General features: G+C 44.5%; 5 non-coding genes across 5 annotated transcripts; 2 read left to right on the top strand and 3 right to left on the bottom strand.

The window, feature by feature from the left end:
* Positions 1–1,137: 1,137 nt before the first annotated feature.
* LOC140286104 (U2 spliceosomal RNA) lies at positions 1,138–1,321 on the bottom strand. The gene has a single exon (XR_011910995.1). It is a non-coding gene; the product is annotated as a U2 spliceosomal RNA (small nuclear RNA).
* Positions 1,322–1,637: 316 nt separating this feature from the next.
* Positions 1,638–1,751, bottom strand: LOC140286112 (U5 spliceosomal RNA). Its single transcript, XR_011911001.1, has one exon. It is a non-coding gene; the product is annotated as a U5 spliceosomal RNA (small nuclear RNA).
* A 13,068-nt stretch (positions 1,752–14,819) lies between these two features.
* LOC140286129 (U5 spliceosomal RNA) lies at positions 14,820–14,931 on the top strand. Its single transcript, XR_011911017.1, has one exon. It is a non-coding gene; the product is annotated as a U5 spliceosomal RNA (small nuclear RNA).
* Positions 14,932–15,239: 308 nt separating this feature from the next.
* On the top strand, positions 15,240–15,423 carry LOC140286101 (U2 spliceosomal RNA). The gene has a single exon (XR_011910992.1). It is a non-coding gene; the product is annotated as a U2 spliceosomal RNA (small nuclear RNA).
* An 8,216-nt stretch (positions 15,424–23,639) lies between these two features.
* LOC140286109 (U5 spliceosomal RNA) lies at positions 23,640–23,753 on the bottom strand. The gene has a single exon (XR_011910999.1). It is a non-coding gene; the product is annotated as a U5 spliceosomal RNA (small nuclear RNA).
* Between the last annotated feature and the right edge of the window lie 1,310 nt (positions 23,754–25,063).

Here is a 25,063-nt window from a genome sequence, read left to right as displayed (position 1 = left end):
GGGGCTTCCTCTGCAGTCTTCTGGGTGGATACGTGGTTGCCCCTGCGGTGGGCTTCCTGGGTTCTGTGCTCTGTGGGGGCTGCTGGTGGCCTGGGTCTTGTGGCCCTCTCTGCCTGCTTCTGATTGCTTGGGGGGGCTGTGGATTGTGGCCCTGTACGCTTATACACTCATAACTAAGCACGGTTATCATGTAGGTCCTGTGCCATGGGTGTTGCATGTTCTCACACACACACAACCACATTCATTAGTCCAGTAGCATGGTCGCTAAGCAGTTGATGTATTATCATGTCGTCTCAGGTCATCTATATCCACAGCTGTGTTGTATGCGATGTATGTTCTGTTTTTCTCTTCTTTCCTCTTCTTCTTTCCTTGTCCCCCGTTCTATTACATGTCATATATTGTAAACAGAAATAAATAAATGGGCATCAAGGGGAGCTTTACATTTATAAAACTTCCCTTGGCAAAGCAAATCTGTTTGGCATCAAAGGTATTCAGACTACAATTCTGCTGCCATAATGCTGAACACGATAAGGGAAAAAAAAAAAAAGTAAAGAAGACAGTTCTGCCGAAAGCCAGGGACTAGACCTGTTCTAAGTTCTGTACTTTTTAAAAGGGAGCCAACACAGGACAGGAGGGCCTGATGTCCACCAGGCTCGGGGCCTGCAGCGACCATATTCTGGGAGCTACTGTACCCCCAGAAGGTACCCATCCCGCCCCACCCCACTCAACCCAACCCCACTCCGGAGGACCTCTACAAAAAACAAACAAACAACAACAAAAAACAAACAAACAAACCACCCGGTCACACCAGTCGCAGCAGCCCGGGCCTGAGACCCACCATCACCCAGGCCCCCCCAGGCCCCCCCTCAACAGGTGCGCTCTTGTGAAAAAGCAAACAGCGGCAGCAACAAAAACACAACAGGAACACTGTATTGAGGCTTTGTTCTGACCGCTCATTTGGTATGGCGTTTCTTTCAAGCAATTCTCCCGCTTAGCCCGCACTCGGCTCGCTCCCAGAGCCGTGTTAAAGTCTACTTCGCATTCACTCTCTTTTCTCAGCAGACTAAAAGAAAGTTTCATCTTGGGCTCCCTGAAACTTCCATCCTGCACCGCTGTTTGCTTTTTCACAAGAGCAGAGAAGAGCGCACCTTTCCCAGCGGCACTGCAGTACTGGGTCGATGCTTGGAGTGAACGGAGCAAGCTTCTTTTTCAACTCCTATTCTTAAAAATCCATTTAATATGTAGTCCTCGTATAGAGGACATATTAAACTGATAAGAACAGATACTACACTTGATCTTAGCCAAAAGGCCGAGAAGCGACAACTGTCCACTGGTTCACGTCCGAGGGCCCTTCCTGGCACAATGCGCACTTGTCCGCTAACAACCCTGTTCTTTTTATGGCCATAGGTGGCCAGAGTGTCACTTTGCACCTCCGCCCACCTGCTGCACTGAGCACTCTTCAGCCCTTTTAAATGGTATAACTTTGCACTCCCGCACGCTCCAGCAAGCACCATTCAAGCAACAACTTTGCACTCCAGCTTCGAACATTGGCACAGTCGCAATAAGTAAGGCGACTCTACTCAGAGAAGTCACTCTGCACAGTAACAAGATTTCTTTTGCACAGACAGAAAGGGCTTCACCCGCAAAGGTAAAGCCTGCCAAAAATAGAAACAACTCATTAGTGCTGCTCTCCACAGAAGTCTTTAGTAAAAGGCGAAAGACTTGTACGTTATGAAGAGAAACCAGAGTACGATTATCCGTCACTGCGGGAGCAGGGCATCAGGCTAGTTGGTATAGCCACCTTCCCCATGGTAAGCTTTGCTTGGTTGAGACGCTTGCACCCCCCCCCTTGCTCCTTGGCTGACCAAGTAGGAACAATCGGGCCCTATTCGATGGCTGCCTTGTCTTTTACTCTGTGCAAAAGACAAGGCAGCAACAAAAACACCACGGGAAAACCGTATTGAGGCTTTGTTCTGACCGCTCATTCGGTGTCGCGTTTCTTTCAAGCAATTCTCCCGGTTAGCCCGCAGTCGGCTTGCTCCCAGAGCCGTGTTAAAGTCTACTTCGCATTCACTCTCTTTTCTCAGCAGACTCTTGGGATTTTATCAATAAAATGAATTCCTTCACTCAAACTATGTTAAAACTGCTTTGTCCTTCATATTTACCATGTCTTGAAAGATTTAAACAAAAAAACCAACGTTGTACTTTGCAGTAAAAGAAATAGCAAATCTAAAGTTTCAGGAATCCGAGAATATGCTTACTTTCATGAGTTCTTCACGATTTCGGATTTTGCTATAAAATGAATTCCTTCACTCAAACTAAATTAAAACTGCTAAACCGCTAATCTGTTACATGTAAGGCAGATGTCAAATTCACCGAATTAGGATTATTCGGTATTCGGCCAATCGAGCTGTAGCAGCTTCGGTAAAAGAGTATAAGTTGAAGAGTTTGTGAATAAAGGTGTGCGCACACATAGTGAGCTGTAGGAAAATAGGCAGGGAGCAATGCCGGCTGGGGTGTATGTTCTTGTATGTTGTCTGACTGTTTGATTTGAATGTGTTGTGTAAGTGTCCTGTTGAATGTTACATGTTTGGGCTTTGACACGCTTCACTGTGGTTGTTAACTGTGTGGTGTGTCCTGAAATGTTATATGTTTGGGCTGTGTGACATGCTTAATGCTTGTCAGTAGCTACCCACTTATTCATATATAGCAACTGACAACGTAAGAAGTCCGGACATACTTTGATAGAGTAGTTGTAGAAGTATCCTTATTGATAATAGATAAACTAATTCATAGTGATAGAACAGTAGATGAACAGGTGCCTGCACATGTCTCACGAAAATAAAATGGGTGTATCATTGCTGATGGCAGAGCAATACTGCCAAACTTATGAGTTCTTGTGGCAAACTTGATTCAGTGTCTTGACGTGTATACGCTGTTTCGCTGACTTGATTGTCACAAGAAACAAAGTGTGTTTGATAAGATCCGACCATTTTATTACGGGAGGATCAGTATGTATGGATTCTGATGTGACTGATAAACCCATTCGTATCTTAAGCACAATCTAATACGTGAGACAACGCCCTGGCACACGATAAAAAAAAAAAGAGAGAGCGGTTTTGTGTCCCCACAGTCCATAATGTAGAAAAGAGAGAAAAAAGCCTTTCTGATTTGGTGTGTGTGCTCACAGTGCAGAGTGTAGAGAAAAGAGAGAAAAGAAAGCCGTTTTGGTGTCACGGGTGTTGTGACTTACACACACACATTTCTGAATTGAGAAAGGAAATTATTTTAGAGGAAGCACTAGAGTTTAGATCCCACATTTGTTGATAGGCATTCATTTATTTCTTCACTTCTGATGAAGTTTCAACAATAAACAACAAACTTTGTATTATGAGAAAGAACCAGACTCATTCTTCAGGAATCCGAAAATAAGCTCTATTTTACGAGTTATGCACGAATTCGGATTCTCCTATAAAACGAATTCCTTAACTCTAACCAAGTTAAGACTGCTTTGTCCTTCATATTTATTCATGTCTAATCAAGTTTCAACGATAAACAACGTTGTACTTTGTACTTCTTCAGCAATAAGCATCTCTCGACATATGACGAAATACAGATTTTGCTATAAAATTAATTCCTTCTATCAGCCTGACTTAAAACTGTTTGTCCTCCTTATTTATCCACTTCAAATCAAGTTTCAACAATTAAAAAAATGTTGTAGTTTGAGAAAAAACAACTTAATCTTAAGCAATCAGTAGGGTAAGAAAGGGTAAGAAAAGGTGCAAATGCCAACCATACATCACTAAAAGGTGGAGCGGAAGTATTCGGCTGCAAGTAGGTGCGAATGCCTGACAATGTATGATCAAAAGAGGGAGCGGAGGTTTTCGGCTGCAAGGTCTGAATGTCCAACCATAATTTGTAAAAACCGGGGAAGAAAAGGCTCGAAAGCCCGACTATACACCATCAAAAGCGGGAGCGGAGGTGTTCGGCTGCAAGTAGGTGTGAATGTTCGACCATAATTTGTAAAAAGCGGGTAAGAAAAGGTTCGAATGCCCGACTATATATTAACCAAAGCAGGAGGAGAGGTCTTCGGATAAGAGTGGGTGAGAATTTACAACCATAATCTATAAAATGCGGTGAAAAAAAAGGTGTGAATACCCCATAGAACACTAAAAGGTAGAGCGGAAGTGTTCGGCTGCAAGAAGGTGTGAATGTCTGACCATAGTTTGTAAAAAGCGGGTAAGAAAAGGTTCGAATGCCCGAACATACACCAGCAAAGGAGGGAGCGGAGGTGTTCCGCTGTAAGAAGGTGTGAATGTCCGACCATAGTTGGCAAAAAGCAAGTAAGAAAAGGTTAAAATACCCGATTGTACACAATCAATAGCGGGAGCAGAGTTGTTCCGCTACTAAATGGTGTGAAAGTCCGACCATGGTTTGTAAAAAGCGGGTAAGAAAAGGTGCGAATGCCCGACAATGTATGATCAAAAGAGGGAGCGGAGGTTTTCGGCTGAAACAAGGTCTGAATGTCCATCCATATTTTGTAAAAATCTGGGAAGAAAAGGCTCGAATGCCCGACTATACACCATCAACAGCTGGAGCGGAGGTGTTCAGCTGCAAGAAGGTCTGAATGTCCATCAATAATTGCTAGAAAACATGGAAGAGAATTTTCGAATATCAAACCGCAGATGATCATAAGCGGGAGAGGAGGTGTTCAAATGCAAGAAGGTGTGAATGTCCACCCATAATTACTGCAAAATGGGTAAGAAAAGGTACGAATGCCCAACCATACATGATCCTAACAGGGAGCGGAGGTGTTTGGCTGCGACAAGGTGTGTATGTCCACCCATAATTAATGAAAATTGGGCAACAAGTAGGTTTGAATACCCATCATCAAAAGCAGGAGTGGATGTGTTCGGCTACAAGAAGGTTTGAATGTCTGACCATAGTTGGTAAAAAGCGGGTAAGAAAAGGTTCGAATGCCCGAACATACACCATCAAAGGAGGGAGCGGAGGTGTTCCGCTGTAAGACGGTGTGAATGTCCAACCATAATTGGCAAAAAGCAGGTAAGAAAAGGTTAAAATACCCTATTGTACACAATCAATAGCGGGAGCAGAGTTGTTCCGCTACTAAAAGGTGTGAAAGTCCGACCATGAATTGTAAAAAGCGGGTAAGAAAAGGTGCGAATGCCCGACAATGTATGATCAAAAGAGGGAGTGGAGGTTTTCGGCTGAAACAAGGTCTGAATGTCCATCCATAATTTGTAAAAATCGGGGAAGAAAAGGCTCAAAAGCCCGACTATACACCATCAACAGCTAGAGCGGAGGTGTTCAGCTGCAAGAAGGTCTGAATGTCCATCAATAATTGCTAGAAAACATGGAAGAGAATTTTGGAATATCAAACCGCACATGATCATAAGCGGGAGAGGAGGTGTTAAAATGCAAAAAGGTGTGAATGTCCACCCATAATTACTGCAAAATGGGTAAGAAAAGGTACGAATGCCCAACCATACATCATCAAAAGCAGGAGTGGATGTGTTCGGCTACAAGAAGGTTTTAATGTCCGACCATAGTTTGTAAAAAGCGGGTAAGAAAAGGTTCGAATGCCGGAACATACACCATCAAAAGAGGGAGCGGAGGTGTTCCACTGTAAGAAGGTGTGAATGTCTGACCATAGTTGGTAAAAAGCGGGTAAGAAAAGGTGAAAATACCCGACTGTACACAATAAATAGCGGGAGCGGAGTTGTTTGGCTACTAAAAGGTGTGAAAGTCCGACCCTGGTTTGTAAAAAGCGGGTAAGAGAAGGTGCGAATGCCCGACAATGTATGATCAAATGCGGGAGCGGAGGTGTTCGGCTCTGAGTAGGTGTGAATGTCCGACCATAATTGCTGAAGAATGTGTTAGAAAAGGTAAGAATGCTGGACCATACATCATCAAAAGCGGTAGAGGTGGTGTTCGGCTGCAAAAAGGTGTGACTGTTCGACTAAAGTTTGTAAAAAGTGGGTAAGACAAGGTGCGAATGCCTGACAATGTATGATCAAAAGCGGGAGCGGAGGTGTTCAGCTGCAAGAAGGTCTACATGTCCATTAATAATTGCTAGAAAACATGAAAGAAACTTTTCGAAAATCAAACCGCACATGATCATTAGTGGGATAGGAGGTGTTCAGCTGCAAGGTGTGAATGTCCACCCATAATTCCTGAAAAATGGGCAAAAAAAAGGTGTGAATGCCCAACGATACATCATCAAAAGCAGGAGTGGAAGTGTTCAGCTACAAGAAGGTGTGAACGTCCAACCAAAATGTCCGACTATATTTGGTGAAAAGCAGGTGAAGCAAGGTCTGAATGCCCAACCTTACATCATCAAAAGCGAGATCAGAGGTGTTTGGCTGCAAGAAGGTCATAGTTTGCCAAAAGCGGGTAAGGTGCGAATGTCCGACTAAATATCAACAAAATTTGGGGCGGAGGTCTTCGGATGCAAGTGGGTGTGAATATCCCACCATACAAGTATGGTGGAGAGGAAGCTGTGAATAGCCGACCATAGTTTGGAAAAAGCGGGTAAGAAAAGGTTTGAATGCCCGACTGTACACAATCAATAGCGGAAGTGGATGTGTTCGGCTACAAGAAGATGTGAAAGTCCGACCATGGTTTGTAAAAAGCGGGTAAGAAAAGGTGCGAATGTCCGACAATGTATGATCAAAAGAGAGAGCGGAGGTTTTCGGATACAAGAAGGTTTGAATGTCCCACCATAGTTTGTAAAAAGCGGGTAAGAAAAGGTTCGAATGCCCGACTATACACCATCAAAAGCGGGAGCAGAGGTGTTCCGCTGTAAGACGGTGTGAATGTCCGACCATAGTTGGTAAAAAGCGGGTAAGAAAAGGTTAAAATACCCGACTGTACACAATCAATAGCGGGAGCGGATGTGTTCGGCTACAAGAAGGTGTGACAGTCCGACCATGGTTTGTAAAAAGCGGGTAAGAAAAGGTGCGAATGTCCGACAATGTATGATCAAAAGAGAGAGCAGAGGTTTTCGGATACACGAAAGTTTGAATGTCCTACCATAGTTTGTAAATAGCGGGTAAGAAAAGGTTAAAATACCCGACTGTACAAAATCAATAGCGGGAGCGGAGTTGTTCGGCTACAAGAAGGTGTGAAAGTCCGACCATGGTTTTTTAAAAAGCAGTTAAGAAAAGGTTCGAATATCCAACCAAACATAATCAAAAGCGGGAGCAGAGCTGTTCGACTGCAAGTAGGTGTGAATGTCCAGCCATAATTACTCACAAACGGGGGAAGAAAAGGTAGTATTGCCAGACCATACATGATCAAAACAGGGAGCGGAGGTTCAGCCGCAAGGTGTGAATGTCTGACTATAGTTTGTAAAAAGCGGGTAAGAAAAGGTGCGAATGCCCGACAATATTTGATCAAAAGAGAGAGCGGAAGTGTTCGGCTGCAAGGTCTGAATGTCCAACCATAATTTGTAAAAACCGGGTAAGAAAAGGCTCGAAAGCCCGACTATACATTATCAAAAGCGGGAGCGGAGGTGTTCAGCTGCAAGAAGGTGTGAATGTTCGACTAAAGTTTGTAAAAAGCTGGTAAGACAAGGAGCGATGTCCCGACATTGTATGATCAAAAGCGGGAGCGGAGGTGTCCAGCTGTGAGTAGGTGTGAATCCGACCATAATTGCTGAAAAATGTGTTAGAAAAGGTAAGAATACTGGACCATACATCATCAAAAGCGGGAGAGTTGGTGTGCGGCTGCAAGAAGGTGTGAAAGTCCGACAATGGTTTGTAAAAAGCGGGTAATAAAAGGTTCGAATGCCCGAATATACATCATCAAAAGCGGAAGCGGAGGTGTTCGGATGCAAGAAGGTGTGAACGTCCGACCAAAGTTTGTAAAAAGCAGTGAAAAGCGAGAAAAAGCTTTTCGTGAGTTCTGCATGATTTGGGATTTTGCTTATAAAATGCATTACTTCACTCAAACTATGTTAAAACTGATTTGTCCTTCATATTTACCATGTCTAGAAAGATTTAAACAAAAAAACAACGTTGTACTTTGCAGTAAAAGAAAGAGCAAATCTAAAGTTTCAGGAATCCGAGTATAAGCCTGCTTTCATGAGTTCTGCACGATTTCGGATTTTGCTATAAAATGAATTGCTTTGCTCAAACCAAGTTAAAACTGCTTTGTCCTTCCATATTCATCAATGTCTAGATCGACTTCAACAAAGAAAAACATTGGACTTTGCAGTAGAAGAAGTTGAAATCCATCTACACATTGATAAATATGAAGGACAAAGCTGTTCCCACTTGCCCATAAGAAAATAAGCTTATTCTCGGATTCCTGATCCTTCAGTTTTTCTCTTTCTTCTACTGCAAAATACAATGTTGTTCTTTGTTGAAGTTGATCTAGACATTGATAAATATGAATGAAAAAGCAGTTTTAACTTGGTTTGAGTGAATGAATTCATTTTATACATAAAATCCGAAATCGTGCAGAACTCATGAAAATAAGCTTATTCTCGGATTCCTAAAACTTTTGATTGGCTCTTTCTTTTACTGCAAAGTACAACGTTGTTTTTTTGTTTAAATCTATCGAGACATTGATAAATATGAAGGTAAAAGCCGTTTTAACATAGTTTGAGTGAAGGAATTGATTTTATAGATAAAATCCCAAATCATGCAGAACTCCTCAAAAGGGGCGTATGGCTTAATCACAAGTGTGGCTCTTTCTCATTCAGGGTAGTATGAGGAAGTTTATGCTTGAAATATATGTAGAAATGGGTACATATGAAGGACAAAGCAGTGTTAACTTAGTTTGCGTGAAGGAATTCATTTTATACATAAAATCCGAAATCGTGCAGAACTCATGAAAATAAGCTTATTCTCGGATTCCTAAAACTTTTGATTTGCACTTTCTTTTACTGCAAAGTACAACGTTGTTTTTTGTTGAAATCTATCTAGACATTGATAAATACCAGCCGAAACTCTGCTGCCGCTTTTGATAATTTATGGTTGGGCATTCTTACCTTTTCTTACCCGCTTTTTACAAATTATGATCTTACATTCACACCTACTTGCAGTCGAACACCTTCTCATCCACTTATGATCATGTGCGGTTGGGCTTTCGCACCTTTTCTTACCCATTTTTCAGTAATTATGGGTGGACATTCAGACCTTCTTGCAGCCGAAAACCTCCGCTCCTCTTTTGATCATACATTGTCGGGAATTCACACCTTGTCTTACCCGCTTTTTACAAACTTTAGTCGGACATTCAAACCTTCTTGCAGCTGAACCACCTCCGCTCCCTGTTTTGATCATATATGGTCTGGCAATAGTACCTTTTCTTACCCGTTTGTGTGTAATTATGGCTGGACATTCACACCTACTTGCAGCCGAACACAACCTCTCCCGCTTTTGATGATATATTGTCCGGCATTCTTACCTTTTCTAACACATTTTTCAGCAATTATGGTCGGACATTCACACCTACTCACAGACGAACACCTCCGCTCCCACATTTGATAGTGTATAGTCGGGCATTCTCACCCTTTCTCAACAGCTTTTTGCAAATTATGATCTGATATTCACACCTACTTGCAGTCGAACAGCTCTGCTCCCGCTTTTGATTATGTTTGGTTGGATATTCGAACATTTTCTTAACTGCTTTTTACAAACTTTGGTCGGACGTTCACACCCTCTTGCAGCCGAACACCTCCGCTTCCGCTTTTGATGGTATATAGTCGGGCATTCGAGCCTTTTCTTACCCGCCTATTACTTACTATGGTTGGACATTCAAACCTTCTTGTAGCCGAACACACCCGCTCCTGCTTTTGATGATGTATGATTTGGCATTCGCACCTTTTCTTACCCATTTTTCAGTAATTTTTGGTCGGACATTCAGACCTTCTTGCACCTGAACACCTCTGCTCCCGCTTTTGATGGTCTATAGTCGGGCTTTCGAGCCTTTTCTTCCCCGATTTTTACAAATTGTGGTTGGACATTCAGACCTTGCAGCCGAAAAACCTCCGCTCCCTCTTTTGATCATACATTGTCGGGCATTCGCCCCTTGTCTTACACGGTTTTTACAAACTTTAGTCAGACAATCACACCTTGCAGCTGAACCACCTCCATTCCCTGTTTTGATCATGTGTGGTCTGGAAATACTACCTTTTCTTCCCCCGTTTGTGAGTAATTATGGCTGGACATTCACACCTACTTGCAGCCGAAAAACCACCTCTCCCGCTTTTGATGATGTATTGTCCGGCATTCTAGTCTTTTCTATCACATTTTTCAGCAATTATGATCTGACATTCACACCTACTTGCAGTCGAACAGCTCTGCTCCCGCTTTTGATTATGTTCGGTTGGATATTCAAACCTTTTCTTAACTGCTTTTTACAAACTTTGGTCGGACGTTCACACCTTCTTGCAGCCGAACACCTCCGCTTCCGCTTTTGATGGTATATATTCGGGTATTCGAACCTTCTCTTACCCGCTTTTTACAAACCATGGTTGGACTTTCATACCTTCAGCTGAACAACTCCACTCCTGCTTTTAATGATTTATGGTTGGACATTCGCATCTTTTCCTACCCATTTTTCAGTAATTATGGGTGGATATTCACATCTTCTTGCAGCTGAACACCTCCTCTCCCGCTAATGATCATGTAAGGTTTGATATTCGAAAATTTTCTTTCATGTTTTAAAGCAATTATTAATGGACATTCACACCTACTTGCAGCCGAACACCACCTCTCCCGCTTTTGATGATGTATGGACCGGCATTCTTACCTTTTCTAACACATTTTTCAGCAATTATGGTTGGAGAATCACACCTACTCACAGCCGAACAACTCCGCTACCGCATTTGATGGTGTATAGTCGGGATTTCTCACCCTTTCTCATCAGCTTTTTGCAAATTATTCTCTGACATTCACACCTACTTGCAGTCGAACAGCTCTGCTCCCGCTTTTGATTATGTTTGGTTAGATATTCGAACCTTTTCTTAACTGCTTTTTCACAAACTTTGGTCGGACGTTCACACCTTCTTGCAGCCGAACACCTACGCTTCCGGTTTTGATAGTGTATATTCGGGCATACGAACCTTTTCTTACCCGCTTTTTACAAACCATGGTCGGACTTTCACACCTTCTCTTAGCTGAACAACTCCGCTCCCTCTTTTGATTGTGTACAGTCGGGTATTTTAACCTTTTCTTACCCGCTTTTTACCAACTATGGGTGGACATTCACACCGTCTTACAGCGGAACACCTCCGCTACCTCTTTTGATGGTGTATGTTTGGGCATTCGAACCTTTTCTTACCCGCTTTTTAAAACCAGGGTCGGACTTTCACACCTTTTAGTAGCCGAACAACTCCGCTCCCGCTATTGATTGTGTACAGTCGGGTATTTTAACCTTTTCTTACCCGCTTTTTACCAACTATGGTCGGACATTCACACCTTCTTACAGCGGAACACCTCCGCTCCCTCTTTTGATGGTGTATGTTTGGGCATTCGAACCTTTTCTTACCCGCTTTTTACAAATTATGGTCGGACATTCAAACCTTCTTGTAGCCGAACACATCCACTCGTGCATTTGATGATGTATGGTTGGGAATTCGCACCTTTTCTTACCCATTTTTCAGTAATTATGGGTGGACATTCACACCTTCTTGCAGCTGAACACCTCCTCTCCCGCTTATTATCATGTGCGGTTTGATATTCGAAAATTCTCTTTCATGTTTTCTAGCAATTATTGATGGACATTCAGACCTTCTTGCAGCTGAACACCTCCGCTCCAGCTTTTGATGGTGTATAGTCGGGCTTTCGAGCCTTTTCTTCCCCGGTTTTTACAAATTATGGTTGGACATTCAGACCTTCTTTCAGCCGAAAACCTCCGCTCCCTCTTTTGATCATACATTGTCGGGCATTCGCACCTTTTCTTACCCGCTTTTTACAAACTTTAGTCGGACATTAACACCTTCTTGCAGCTTAACCACCTCCGCTCCCTGTTTTGATCATGTATGGTCTGGCAATAGTACCTTTTCTTACCCATTTGTGAGTAATTATGGCTGGACATTCACACCTACTTGCAGCCGAACACCACCTCTCCCGCTTTTGATGATGTATGGACCGGCATTCTTACCTTTTCTAACACATTTTTCAGCAATTATGGTTGGAGATTCACACCTACTCACAGCTGAACACCTCCGCTCCCGCATTTGATGGTGTATATTCGGGCATACGAACCTGTTCTTACCCGCTTTTTACAAACCATGGTCGGACTTTCACACCTTCTTGTAGCTGAACAACTCCGCTCCCTCTTTTGATTGTGTATGGTTGGGCATTCGCACCTTTTCTTACCCATTTTTCAGTAATTATGGGTGGATATTCACACCTTCTTGCAGCGGAACACCTCCTCTCCCGCTTATGATTATGTGCGGTTTGATATTCGAAAATTTTCTTTCATGTTTTATAGCAATTATTGATGGACATTCATACCTTCTTGAAGCCGAACACATCCACTCCTGCTTTTGATGATGTATGGTTGGGCATTCGAACCTACTTGTTGCCTGTTTTTCATTAATTATGGGTGGACATTCACACCTTGTCGCAGCCAAACACCTCCGCTCCCTGTTTTGATCATGTATGTTTTGACATTCGAACCTTTTCTCACCTGCTTTTTACTATTGTCGGCCAATCACAGCTTCCTCTCCACCATACTTGTATGGTAGGAAATTCCCACCCACTCTCATCCGAAGACCTCTCCTCCCGCTTTTGTTAATATTTAGTCGGGCATTCGAACCTTTTCTTACCCACTTTTTACAAATTATGGTCGAACATTCACACCTACTTGCAGCTGAATACTTCCGCTCCACCTTTTAGTGGTGTATGGTTGGAATTTGCACCTTTTGTTACCCTCTTTTTATACTGATTGCTGAAGATTAAGTTGTTCTTTCTCAAACTACAATTTTTTTTTTAATTGTTGAAACTTGATTTGAAGTGGATAAATAAGGAGGACTGTCAGGCTGATAGAAGAAATTAATTTTATAGCAAAATCTGTATTTCGTCATATGTCGAGAGATGCTTATTGCTGAAGAAGTTCTTTCTCATTCTACAAAGTACAACGTTGTTTATCGTTGAAACTTGATTAGACATGAATAAATATGAAGGACAAAGCAGTCTTAACTTGGTTTGAGTTAATGAATTCGTTTTATAGGAGAATCCGAATTCGTGCATAACTCATAAAATAGAGCTTATTTTCGGATTCCTGAAGAATGAGTCTGGTTCTTTCTCATAATACAAAGTTTGTTGTTTATTGTTGAAACTTCATCAGAAGTGAAGAAATAAATGAATGCCTATCAACAAATGTGGGATCTAAACTCTAGTGCTTCCTCTAAAATAATTTCCTTTCTCAATTTAGAAATGTGTGTGTGTAAGTCACAACACCCGTGACACCAAAACGGCTTTCTTTTCTCTACACTCTGCACTATGAGCACACACACCAAATCAGAAAGGCTTTTTTCTCTCTTTTCTACATTATGGACTGTGGGGACACAAAACCGCTCTCTCTTTTTTTTTTGGATTGTGTGCCAGGGCGTTGTCTCACGTATTAGATTATGCTTAAGATACAAATGGGTTTATCAGTCACATCAGAATCCATACATACTGATCCTCCCGTAATAAAATGGTCGGATCTTATCAAACACACTTTGTTTCTTGTGACAATCAAGTCAGCGAAACAGCGTATACACGTCAAGACACTGAATCAAGTTTGCCACAAGAACTCATAAGTTTGGCAGTATTGCTCTGCCGTCAGCAATCATACACCCATTTTATTTTCGTGAGACGTGCAGGCACCTGTTCATCTACTGTTCTATCACTATGAATTAGTTTATCTATTATCAATAAGGATACTTCTACAACTACTATCAAAGTATGTCCAGACTTCTTATGTTGTCAGTTGCTATATATGAATAAGTGGGTAGCTACTGACAAGCATTAAGCATGTCACACAGCCCAAACATATAACATTTCAGGACACACCACACAGTTAACAACCACAGTGAAGTGTCAAAGCCCAAACATTCAACAGGACACTTACACAACACATTCAAATCAAACAGTCAGACAACATACAAGAACATATACCCCAGCCGGCATTGCTCCCTGCCTATTTTCCTACAGCTCACTATGTGTGCGCACACCTTTATTCACAAACTCTTCAACTTATACTCTTTTACCGAAGCTGCTACAGCTTGATTGGCCGAATACCGAATAATCCTAATTCGGTGAATTTGACATCTGCCTTACATGTAACAGATTAGCGGTTTAGCAGTTTTAATTTAGTTTGAGTGAAGGAATTCATTTTATAGCAAAATCCGAAATCGTGAAGAAAGCTTATTCTCGGATTCCTGAAACTTTAGATTTGCTATTTCTTTTACTGCAAAGTACAACGTTGTTTTTTTTGTTTAAATCTTTCTAGACATGGTAAATATTAAGGACAAAGCAGTTTTCACATAGTTTGAGTGAAGGAATTCATTTTATAGATAAAATCCCAAGAGTCTGCTGAGAAAAGAGAGTGAATGCGAAGTAGACTTTAACACGGCTCTGGGAGTGAGCCGAGTGTGGGCCAACCGGGAGAATTGCTTGAAAGAAACGCAACATCGAATGAGCGGTCAGAACAAAGCCTCAATACGGTGTTCCCGTGGTGTTTTTGTTGCTGCCTTGTCGATTGCACAGGGGCAAGCGTTTCAACCAAGCAACGCTCACCATGGGGAAGGTGGCTATGGCAACTAGCCTGATGCCCTGCACCCGCAGTGACGGATAATCGTACTCTGGTTTCTCTTCATAACATACAAGTCTTTCGCCTTTTACTAAAGACCCGTGGAGAGCAGCACTAATGAGTTGTTTCTATTTTTGGCAGGCTTTACCTTTGCGGGTGAAGCCCTTTCTGTCTGTGCAAAAGAAATCTTGCTACTTTGCAGAGTGACTTCTCTGAGTAGAGTCGCCTTACTTGTTGCGACTGTGCCGATGTTCGAAGCTGGAGTGCAAAGTTGTTGCTTGAATGGTGCTTGCTGGAGCATGCGGGAGTGCAAAGTTATACCATTTAAAAGGGCTGAAGAGTGCTCAGTGCAGCGGGTGGGCGGAGGTGCAACGTGACACTCTGGCCACCTATGGCCATAAAAAGAACACTGCTACAAGTGCGCATTGTGCCAGCAAGGGCCCTCGGACCTGAAACAGTGGACAGTTATCGCTTCTCGGCCTTTTGGCTAAGATCAAGTGTAGTATCTGTTCTTATCAGTTTAATATGTCCTCTATACGAGGACAACATATTAAATGGATTTTTAAGAATAGGAGTTGAAAAAGAAGCTTGCTCCGTTCACTCCAAGCCTCGACCCGGTACTGCAGTGCCGCTGGGAACGGTGCGCTCTCCTCTGCTCTTGTGAAAAAGCAAACAGCGGTGCAGGATGGAAGTTTCAGGGAGCCCAAGATGAAACTTTCTTTTAATCTGCTGAGAAAAGAGAGTGAATGCGAAGTGGACTTTAACACGGCTCTGGGAGCGAGCCGAGTGCGGGCTAACCGGGAGAATTGCTTAAAAGAAACGCGACACCGAATGAGTGGTCAGAACAAAGCCTCAATACGGTGTTCCCGTGGTGTTTGTGGCTGCCTTGTCTTTTGCACAGAGTAAAAGACAAGGCAGCCATCGAATAGATTGTTTCTACTTGGTCAGCCGAGGAGCAGGGGGGGGGGGGGGGGGGGGGGGGGCAAGCGTCTCAACCAAGCAAAGCTCACCAAGTAGGAACAATCGGGCCCTTTTCGATGGCTGCAACACCTGAAAGAGATATTGATGCGAGACCCGATCAAATGCTTTTTCAAAGTCTAAATTTAAGATGACAAGCCGGGTGTTTCTGTCTCTAGCGTAATCAATGATGTCTCGAATCAGTACGAGGCTGTCGGTGAGTTGTCTCCCTGAGATGGCACAAGCTTGGTCTGGGTGAATTACCTCCTCTAAAACAGAGGACATCCGTGTCGCTAAAACCTTGCTAAAAAGTTGAAAGTGTGATGGGCCTCCAATTCTTTAGGTCAGTCTTATCATTTTTTTTATAAAGTAGAGTCACTATTCCCCCTCTAAAACTGTCAGGCAGTCGGTCGAGTTTTTCAAAATCTTTAAAAACATCTAAAATGTCTGATGATAAAAGGTCCCAATAGGTCAGATAGAATTCTGCAGGAAGCCCGTCTAAACCCGGAGCTCGACTTCTCTTAAAACCTGTTAGGCATTTTTTTAACTCTAAAGCAGTAAAATTCTGTGTCAAGTGTGCATTCTCTTTTACGGTTTTGTCAACGAATTTTAAGATTTCTGCCGATGTTTCCAAGTGCACTGGTTGTCACACCGTAATGAAGTGCGGGCCCCGGTGCGGTCACAGAGTCAGGAGGACAAGAACTCTTAGTTCAAACAAAAGTTTATTAGTTAACAGAAAATCTCACACAGAGGAAAAACCTGGCCTGGTGAGCAGGGAAGTCGGCCTGCGGAACCGGAACAAAAAACCAAGGTAATCCAAGAACTGAAAATAATCCACAAAACATCAAGGGTCAGGATCCAGGTCGTGAACCAAACAGGCATAACAAATACATTAACACACGAGCAAAGAAAGGCGGAGAAGACCAGGTATTTAAACTAACGGGGCAATCAAGGGAAGATGGAACACAGGTGAGTTACGAACCAGGTGTGACAGTACCCCCCCTCCGACGACCGCCTTTAGGCGGCCCACCAGGCTTGTTAGGGTGGGTTCTGTAGAAGTCGGTGATGAGGGCATGGTCCAGAATAAACCGACGTGGAACCCAAGAACGCTCCTCCGGCCCATAACCCTCCCAGTCAACCAAATACTGGAAACCCCTGCAACGACGTCTGACATTCAGAATCCGATCAACTGAGAAAGCAGGATGGCCATCCACGACCAGGGGGGGAGGAGGAGGTTCAGCTGGAGGACCAAGTGCACAAGAGGTGACTGGCTTTAAGAGGGACACATGAAACGTGGGGTGTACCTTAAGGGAGTCTGGGAGCTTAAGGCGCACAGCCGAGGGATTAATGATTCTGACCACTGGAAAAGGACCAATGAAACGAGGGGCCAGCTTACGGGAATCTACCTGCAAAGGCAGGTCCCTGGTGGATAACCACACCATCTGCCCAGGCTGATAATTAGGAGCGGGCGAACGCCAACGGTCCGCCAACAGTCGGTTCCGGGCAGCGGACCTAACTAACGCAGCCCGAGCCTCCAGCCACACTCTGCGAACTCGTCGCAAGTGTTCCTGAACAGAAGGGACGGACACATCATCCTCCTGGGAAGGGAACAAAGGGGGTTGAAAACCATACATTACCATGAATTGCGACATACCAGTAGCAGATGTGGAGAGACTGTTATGAGCGTACTCCACCCACGGTAGCTGAACACTCCAGGAGGATGGGTTACGTGCACACACACATCTTAAAGCGGCCTCCAGGTCCTGGTTGGCCCGTTCTGTCTGGCCGTTCGACTGAGGATGGTACCCAGACGATAGACTAACCCTCGCCCCCAATGCGCCACAGAACGCTCGCCAAACCTGGGAAGCAAACTGGGGTCCCCGATCGGAAACGATGTCCATGGGGATACCATGGAGACGAAAAACATGATGAACCAAGAGCTCAGCAGTCTCCAGAGCAGAAGGGAGCTTCGACAGTGGTACAAAATGCACAGCCTTAGAAAAACGATCGACAATAGTAAGGATGACAGAGTTACCTGCAGAAGGAGGCAGACCAGAGACAAAATCCACCGCGATGTGAGACCACGGCCTTGAGGGAATGGGGAGAGGGTTCAGCAAGCCAGCGGGCCGTTGGTGCGAGGCCTTCCCTCGGGCAAAGACGGAGCAAGCTGCCACAAACTGATTGGTGTCACGGACCAGCGTGGGCCACCAGAACCGCTGTCGAATGAGCTCAAGTGTGCGTGCAGCCCCAGGATGGCAGGCCAATCTGGAGGAGTGCCCCCACTGCAGCACCTGAGACCTAACGTTCTCGGGAACGAACAAAGAGTTAGGTGGTCCGATCTCTGGACGGGGACAACGGGAAAGGGCCCTCTTAACCTGCTGCTCAACCTCCCAATGGACCGCTCCCACAAAACAGCTTGGAGGGAGCACAGGCTCAGAAGGATCAGTCAATGGTTGTCTCTCTGTCTGACGGGAAAGGGCATCAGGCTTTAAATTACGGGAACCAGGTCTATAAGAGAGTGTAAAATTAAATCTGCCTAAAAAAAGTGCCCATCTGGCCTGTCGAGAATTGAGACGTTTGGCTTGCTGAAGGTAGGCCAAGTTCTTATGGTCCGTCCAAACCACAAATGGAATTTCTGCTCCCTCCAGCCAGTGTCTCCACTCCTCTAATGCCAGAACGACTGCTAAAAGCTCCCGGTTACCCACGTCATAGTTGCGCTCAGCCGGAGACAGCCGGCGAGAAAAATACGCACACGGATGCAACTTCTGTTGTGAGACCTGCGAAAGCACGGCTCCCACACCACTGTCAGAGGCATCCACCTCCACTACGAACTGCTTAGAGGCATCAGGGTGGATGAGAACAGGCGCAGAGGAAAACAGCTCTTTAAGTCTTGAGAATGCCTGGGCAGCTTCAGAGGTCCAGGTAAAAGGGCTGGAGGTGGAGGTAAGTTGGGTGAGTGGTGCAGCCACCTTACTAAAATTCCTAATAAAGCGCCGGTAAAAATTAGCAAAACCAAGGAAACGCTGAAGTTGCTTGCGGTTCTCAGGTGCTGGCCACTCAACCACCGCCCTTACCTTGGCTGGATCAGAGCGAATCTGACCTCTTTCAATGAAAAAGCCCAAAAAAGAGACTGACTGGACATGAAACTCGCATTTCTCAGCCTTGACAAATAATCTGTTCTCAAGCAATCTTTGGAGAACTAATCTGACGTGCTTGCTATGTTCCTCCAGTGTGCTAGAAAAAACTAAAATGTCGTCCAGATAAACAAAAACAAAACGGTTGAGCATGTCACGGAGTACATCATTAACTAAGGATTGAAAAACTGCCGGTGCATTAGTTAACCCAAAAGGCATGACCAAGTACTCAAAATGGCCAAGAGGTGTGTTTAACGCCGTTTTCCACTCATCCTCCTCACGAATACGGACAAGATGGTATGCATTCCGAAGATCTAGTTTGGAGAAGACAGTGGCTTGATGAAGGGAGTGAAAAGCTGAATCCAATAGTGGCAGGGGATATTTATTTTTGACAGTGATAGCGTTCAGACCACGATAGTCAATGCAGGGGCGCAAGGTCTTGTCTTTCTTAGACACAAAAAAACCCCCAGCACCTACAGGGGAGGAAGAGGGGCGAATGATACCTGCTGCCAATGACTCCTGTATGTACCTCTCCATGGTCTCTCTCTCGGGACGGGAGAGGTTGTAAAGGCGGCTGGAGGGGAGAGGAGACCCAGGCAGTAAGTCTATGTGGCAGTCATAGGGACGGTGTGGTGGGAGAGAGAGAGCTTGATGTTTGCTAAATACCTCAGCCAAGTTATGATAACAAGGAGGAACCCCAGAAAGATCAGGAGAGACGGAAGGAACTATGGCAGGAGGACTCAAGGCTGGAACAGCAGATCTAAGACAATTATTGTGGCATGCTACACTCCAGCTAATGATTGTGCTCTGTGTCCAGTCAATGTTGGGATTGTGCAGCCTAAGCCAGGGGAGACCTAAAACCACAGGAGTATGAGGAGCAGGCATAACAAAAAAACTGATAAGCTCATGGTGGTTACCAGAGATAAGTAAAGATAAAGGAACAGTCTGGTGAGTAATTACCGACAACAACCTACCGTCTAGAGCATTTACCTTACGAGGTGCTGTAAGTGACACAACAGGAATATTATGTAGTTTAACAAAATCTGCGGAAATAAAATTCTCATCTGCCCCAGAATCCACAAACGGATTCATAGCCACCTCCTTAGAGTCACAAAACAAAACGGCAGACAACTGAGTACGTGTGGAAGGCAAACAACTTGAATCTTGGCTCACCTGGGTCCCCCCCTCCTCAGGTGAGCCTAGGCTTTTGGCAGATTGGGGCAGTTCTCTCGAACAAAGCCTCGCCTGAAGTCTCCGTTGACGCTCCGTCGGAGTCAATCTGGCCCGTCCAAGCTGCATGGGTTCAGGAGGGGGCAGGACAACAGGAGTGTGAGCACCTGCTGGAGTGGACACCTCCACCTGTTGGCCAGAGGCAGGGCCAAACAACGGGGTACAGGCGGAAGCGATGCAGCTCCGGTCACGCTCCCGGCGTCTCTCTCGCATGCGGTTGTCCAACCGCCTCGCAAGGTCTATTAAATCGGCCAAGGATTCTGACTCATCCCGAGCCGCCAGCTCATCCCTCAAATTGTCATTCAGGGAGCGAAGAAATATTCCCATCAACGCAGCCTTATCCCAGCCGCTCTCCGTCGCCAGTGTGGAGAACTCAATCGCGTGGTCGGCTACTGACCTGGAGCCTTGGCGCAGTGAAAGCAGTCGGTTGCCCGCCTCTTTACCACGAACAGGATGGTCGAAGACCCCTCTCATCTCCGCCACGAACCGCCGGTAGGAGGAGCAGAGCTGGGGGTTGCCTTCCCACGTAGCCAGCGCCCACTGTGCAGCCCGTCCGGAGAGGAGGCTGGTGATATACGCCACCTTGGCGCGGTCCTCCCGGTACATCCGAGGCTGCAACTCAAACACCAGAGCGCACTGGAGGAGGAAATGTCCACAGGCTCCCACGTCCCCGCCATAACGCTCCGGCGTCGGGAGATGGGGCTCGGGAAGAGGGGGCGTTGATGGCAGAACCGCGACAGGTGGCGGATAAGCAGCACACAGTTCCAGTCTCTGAGAGAAGGAGGCGACGCTAGAAGTCAAGGACCCCAACGCCTCCATAATGTCCTTGAGGTCCTGGGCATGCTGTCCCAATAAAGAGCCCTGGGCGGTCAGCGCCTGGTGAACCGACTCTGGATCCGCGGGGTCCATTTGGCTCGTGTGTTCTGTCACACCGTAATGAAGTGCGGGCCCCGGTGCGGTCACAGAGTCAGGAGGACAAGAACTCTTAGTTCAAACAAAAGTTTATTAGTTAACAGAAAATCTCACACAGAGGAAAAACCTGGCCTGGTGAGCAGGGAAGTCGGCCTGCGGAACCGGAACAAAAAACCAAGGTAATCCAAGAACTGAAAATAATCCACAAAACATCAAGGGTCAGGATCCAGGTCGTGAACCAAACAGGCATAACAAATACATTAACACACGAGCAAAGAAAGGCGGAGAAGACCAGGTATTTAAACTAACGGGGCAATCAAGGGAAGATGGAACACAGGTGAGTTACGAACCAGGTGTGACACTGGTTTCTCTTTGTACATGTTACTAAAAAAGGTATGTACAGTTTCAATCATCTCTTGTGTGGATTTTGTTAAAAACCCATCTTCTCTTTTTAGATTTTGAATACACTCCTTTTTATTTATAACTTTCTTTCTTTTTCACCTTCCTCAATTTCCTGCTCCCTGCTTCTTACAAAAATTCCTTTACTCTTTATTTCTGCTAAAACTGACATTTCCTTTTTGACATCTTTGATTTCTTCTTTAAAGTCTATGCCACACTGATTTAGTTTAAAGTAGCGCTGTAAGCGTTTATGTAGTCCCATCATACATCTATTCTCTTTCCTTTTTTTACGTTTACCTTGCTTCACCATTTCCCACCATTGTGCATGTGTTTCGTAGAGGTCTTGAAGGGTCTGCCACTCTTTATAACATTCCCTGTACTGACTGACTATGATTTCATCCTCCAACAGGGAACAGTTGACTTTCCACAGACCACTTCCTACCGTCACACCAGAAGGGGGTGAAAGGGTGCAGGAGAGCATAAGGTGGTCTGAAAAGAAAACAGGGGTTAATCTAACATCAGTGGGTGGGCAATCTCTAGTAAAGAAATAATCAATGCGAGAGGCTCTGGTGCCATCATGACTAAACCAGGTGAAGCCCTCCTCTCTGGGATGCATGGTTTTAAAACAGTCAGTAAGCTTAAAATCCCTGCATATGCCCTGAAGTAAAATCGAAGTCTTATCCACTTTAAAATCTACCCCTGCTCTTTTTCTATCTTTCCTGCTCAAGATACAGTTAAAATCCCCTCCTACAACTAAAGGTACTTGCCCTAGCATGTAAAGCTGTATATCTTCTAAAAGGTCATACCTTTCATTTTTTCCATTGAAACCATAAATATTTAAGAGGTTAAAGTCTTGCCCCATAAAATTCAAGTGTGCTAAAAGTGCCCGTCCGTCTCTCACCACTGTGCTACCTTTCACCAGAACATGCGGATTTTTAATTAGAATGGCCACACCATCATTTTTATTTTGATTTGAGCCACTCCATATCGATAAATGGGGCCACATTTCCTCCCATTGTCTATGGTTTTTTTAAAAAAGGTAGTCCACATTCTTGTATTAAAAACACATCTGATTTTATGGAGTCTAAGAAGGATAAAATACTCTGGGCTCTTGTCTTTGATTTCACACTTCTCACATTTAGTGTTGAGAAGGTGAGAACCATTAAAAGCATAAAGGAAAGTAGGTATGTCATTTTCGTTTTTCTAAGTTATCAAAACAAATTACACACAGGTTATTTCTTGGGAAACTAGCTCTTCCTTCATTTCTTTAGGTGAAAAGTGAGTAGGGTGATCTATATTTCCTTTTCGGACTCTCGGTGTTGGCCTCTGACGCAATGTTGCATTTAACTTTGAGTCCCTGGGGGTTGATTGCAGAGCTGAAGTTAAAAAGGAGACCTCATTTGGTGAGTCGGAGGGGAAGACTCTAGGTTCTTCCACTGAAGAACTGTCTGAAAGGGACCTAACCCTTCCCCTCTTCTCTGATACCACTGGGGAATCAGAGGCTCAGATGCCGTCCTCTTCGGCTGTTGACCTTCGGGGAGGTGAGTATCTTCACTAGACTCACCTGTCTGCTCTTCCTCCTCATTTAGCGTAGCTCCACCCTCTGCCTGTGAATTCTCACAGACTTCAACACTGAGTGGTGAGGCCTCTACAGGCCCCTCCCCTTTTTGCTCCTCACTTCCAATCCAAGCTTTTGGCGGGAAGTTTGAATTTATTGGGTCAACCTCTTCACTTTGTTCACCAACTGCCACCTTTGGTCCTTCTCTTTGTTGGCTTGACTGTGGCTTTACCGTCTTTAATTTGTTGGCAAAAGATTTAGGGCAATCTCTGAAGAGGTGATTTAATTCTCCACAGAGATTACATTTCCTGCCATTTGGACACTCTCCAAAAGTTTGCCCAATTTCTCTGCTCTTCCCACATAACACCTTGGTACAAGCCTCAACCAGGTGCCCATGCTCACCACACTTGCGGCAGAACTTGGGCTGCCCCTGGTAGTGGATGTAACCTCGGTTTTCAAGGTGGCCAGAGTGTCGCCCACCCGCTGCACTGAGCACTCTTCAGCCCTTTTAAATGGTATAACTTTGCACTCCCGCACGCTCCAGCAAGCACCATTCAAGCAACAACTTTGCACTCCAGCTTCGAACATCGGCACAGTCGCAACAAGTAAGGCGACTCTACTCAGAGAAGTCACTCTGCACAGTAAGAAGATTTCTTTTGCACAGACAGAAAGGGCTTCACCCGCAAAGGTAAAGCCTGCCAAAAATAGAAACAACTCATTAGTGCTGCTCTCCACGGAAATCTTTAGTAAAAGGCGAAAGACTTGTACGTTATGAAGAGAAACCAGAGTACGATTATCCGTCACTGCGGGAGCAGGGCATCAGGCTAGTTGGCATAGCCACCTTCCCCATGGTGAGCTTTGCTTGGTTGAGACGCTTTCTCCCCCCCCCCTTGCTCCTCGGCTGACCAACTAGGAACAATCGGGCCCTATTCGATGGCTGCCTTGTCTTTTACTCTGTGCAAAAGACAAGGCAGCAACAAAAACACCACGAGAATCCCGTATTGAGGCTTTGTTCTGATCGCTCATTCGGTGTCGCGTTTCTTTCAAGCAATTCTCCCGGTTAGCCCACACTCGGCTCGCTCCCATAGCCGTGTTAAAGTCTACTTCGCATTCACTCTCTTTTCTCAGCAGACTCTTGGGATTTTATCTTTACGTTATGAAGAGAAACCAGAATTCCTTCACTCAAACTATGTGAAAACTGCTTTGTCCTTAATATTTACCATGTCCGGAAAGATTTAAACAAAAAAAACAACGTTGTACTTTGCAGTAAAAGAAAGAGCCAATCTAAAGTTTCAGGAATCCGAGAATAAGCTTACTTTCATGAGTTCTTCACGATTTCGGATTTTGCTATAAAATGAATTCCTTCACTCAAACTAAATTAAAACTGCTAAACCGCTAATCTGTTATATGTAAGGCAGATGTCAAATTCACCGAAATAGGATCAAAGGGTATTCGGCCAATCGAGCTGTAGCAGCTTCGGTAAAAGAGTATAAGTTGAAGAGTTTGTGAATAAAGGTGTGCGCACACATAGTGTGCTGTACGAAAATAGGCAGGGAGCAATGCCGGCTGGGGTATATGTTCTTGTATGTTGTCTGACTGTTTGATTTGAATGTGTTGTGTAAGTGTCCTGTTGAATGTTACATGTTTGGGCTTTGACACGCTTCACTGTGGTTGTTAACTGTGTGGTGTGTCCTGAAATGTTATTTGTTTGGGCTGTGTGACATGCTTAATGCTTGTCAGTAGCTACCCACTTATTCATATATAGCAACTGACAACATAAGAAGTCCGGACATACTCTGATAGTAGTTGTAGAAGTATCCTTATTGATAATAGATCACTAATTCATAGTGATAGAACAGTAGATGAACAGGTGCTTGCACATGTCTCACGAAAATAAAATGGGTGTATGATTGCTGACGGCAGAGCAATACTGCCAAACTTATGAGTTCTTGTGGCAAACTTGATTCAGTGTCTTGACGTGTATACGCTGTTTCGCTGACTTGATTGTCACAAGAAACAAAGTGTGTTTGATAAGATCCGACCATTTTATTACGGGAGGATCAGTATGTATGGATTCTGATGTGACTGATAAACCCATTCG

The sequence above is a fragment of the Leuresthes tenuis genome, unplaced genomic scaffold, assembly GCF_036924035.1.
Source record: "Leuresthes tenuis unplaced genomic scaffold, fLeuTen1.0.hap1 SCAF_73, whole genome shotgun sequence".
Taxonomy (NCBI): domain Eukaryota; kingdom Metazoa; phylum Chordata; class Actinopteri; order Atheriniformes; family Atherinopsidae; genus Leuresthes; species Leuresthes tenuis.
The sequence above is the reverse complement of the archived record's forward strand: the minus strand, read 5'-3'. Positions and strand labels throughout refer to the sequence as shown.